The 2696-nt window shown below is 37.6% G+C and overlaps 1 pseudogene; it reads right to left on the reverse strand.

The window, feature by feature from the left end:
- Positions 1–410: 410 nt before the first annotated feature.
- Positions 411–2480, reverse strand: LOC119570184 (annotated as a pseudogene).
- Positions 2481–2696: the final 216 nt, after the last annotated feature.

Here is a 2696-nt window from a genome sequence, read left to right on the forward strand (position 1 = left end):
TTCATGGCTAACTTTACCTACCACACATGTAAGAAACGTATATATTTTTTTCTTTTTTTTATGCTTCAGTTTTGCAGTCAAGCCTCTAGGATAACTATGCCAGATCTTCAACACTTCTCTTATGAATAAGCCATTACATTTTAAAATGAAAGAAAAGATCAAGAATATGTTTATTTCATACATCTTGACATTGACACAATTTAGTTAAAAACAAAACAAATCTTAAAAACGAATAGAAACAAGCAACATATATTAATTCAAGTTAATACATCACTTGCATCTGCAGCATGGCTGTCTGTAACCAATGCTAAAACACATCTAAATAATGAAAATCTAAACATTAGAAAATGATGTTTCACATTGAAAATACATGTCTTTATAAAAAAGAAACAATATAAAAAAATCTTTAACTATCTTCTACCTCTATATCTATTCTGTCTGGACTTCTGTTGGTGCTGCCATACCTACCATCCCTACTGCCCCTCTTCCCCCGTCCTCCCCCTGCCTGTAGGGCCACCCCTCCCATCCTGCCCGTGATCCCTCTCCCTTCTCTCCCTATCATCCCTCCATTCTGTGTCTGTTATATTCTCTGTCTCGGGTTTTCCCTGCCATCTTTCATGTCTCTATATCTCTCCTGGCCTCTGTCTCTCTCACGGTACTGTCCCTATCGCTATCGGGTCTCACATGTTCGTACTTTTCATAGCCTGGGTCCCTCTTTCTCCTCCTTCACTTTAAGGTCCCATTGCCATATTCCTCCCTCCTTGCCTGTTCTTCTTCCTCTCTCTTTCCGAGTCTCCACTGTCGCTCCCTGATTCTGATTCATCTCTGCTTCTCTTCTTTTTCTTCTTCTTTCTCTTTTTCCTGTAGCTGTCATCGTCACTGTCGCTATCTGGGATGATGAACTGTTTTGATTCTGAAGACATGATGAGGATGAAGATGATCTCCTCTTTTTCTTTTCTTTTTCTTGTCTTTCTTCTTCTTCTCCTTCTTGACCTTCCTATCTGTTTTTTTCTTTCTGATTTTTTCTGTTTAATAAAAATTGAAGGCCAAAAGGTAATTAGCAAGAATTTAAAATTATGTTGATATAATTTCCACAGACTTTTCAGCAATTACAAAACCCAACAATAACATATTAGTAATGATAAGAATGTAGAGAATAAACGACACACACAAAAATTAGTCACTTTCCCTCACAGTAAAAAAGAAAAAAGAAAAAGAAAAAAAAAAAGACAGAAAGATAAAAAATCATAAAAAATTCAATCTACCAACAGCATCAACAATTATTCTAAACATAGGATCCACTTGGAACATTACAAAACCTCCAATCACCATCCCCATTCACTTCACTCTCAATCATAAAACCTCACCATTCCTACCTAACAAAAGCCACTCACACTGGAGGTTATCACCAACAGTTCCTCTTCTTTCTCCTGCTCTTCCACAGGAATGAGCTTCGGGGCACAGCCTTCCATCAGCAACGACTGCTGCTCCTCGGACATGTCCTCCTCATCTTGGGCACCTTGTATTCCTCCACTGGTCGACCCTGATGATGCGGCCGACTAGCTGAAGTTGCAATAAGGAAAAGAAGTGTGAGAGAGAAATTTATTTGATCTCCCCCCCCCTCTTGAAAGAACTTGACTGTAGGTAAATGTAATGACAATGATGGGTTTTGTATGGGAAGGGGGATACAGGCCTTTAATTTGGTAGGGAAGTGGTATATTTCAAGACATATTTGCCAAATATGGGAAGAGAACACACTGAAATAACCCTAGAGGTTGCAGCATCCCAACATCCCCTTGTTACCTTGGTATGTCACTAGCTTCAAAGTACAACTCAAACCATATAAATATCTATATATTTACCATTCCACAGACTTACCTTTATGCCATTTAGGTTGTCAACAGCCAGAATGGTTGAGCGTTGATCTTCGTAACACAAAAATGCAAAGCCCTTACTCTTTCCTGTCTTTTGTCTCGCACCAGATTAATACTCACAATCTGAAAAGCAACAACAATGTATAAAGTAAACACCCAGTAGGCCTACTAATAAAAATAAAGATGACTGGCCAACTGTATCTTTAAGGTGTGGAGTGATCAGCAAAAATTTTGAGAAAATTATTAGATTCATAATATATAATAAAACTATTATGACATATATTCAATCTCAAAAAATACCTGTATTTTTTTTTCTCTCCTCCATCTCCTATACAATAAATGAAGGAAAAACAAAGACCTCACCTCTCCATACTGAGAGAAGACACAGATTATATCTCCCTCGGTGAGTTCATAGTTAAGCCCTCCAAGGAAAACCCAAGCGCTGTCTCGGTACTGCTGATGCCACGACTGCTTGATGTTAACACCCAGCTCTAGCTCACGCTGGCTCAATTTCTGGATGTTCTTCACATTCCTTAAATGCAAGAGAAAAGATGTTAACATCTTATTAATTATTTCATGAGTCCATATTTCTATAAACATATTTTTTAATTAATCTAGCTATCACTTATTATATCTAGATTTTCTGCTGCTGATATTCAAAGTTTATCACTAAGATGGGATTCAGTAAGCAACAGTACTACTATTTGTCACTTGTCGATATGAATGACGTTGCCGCAAAACAAGGGGCTATTAATGATCTATCCGTTGGCAAAAATCAATCAATGACTAAGCCCTAACTAGAAAACAAAATAACCAGAGGTA

This window comes from Penaeus monodon, unplaced genomic scaffold, assembly GCF_015228065.2.
Source record: "Penaeus monodon isolate SGIC_2016 unplaced genomic scaffold, NSTDA_Pmon_1 PmonScaffold_22834, whole genome shotgun sequence".
Lineage (NCBI taxonomy): Eukaryota > Metazoa > Arthropoda > Malacostraca > Decapoda > Penaeidae > Penaeus > Penaeus monodon.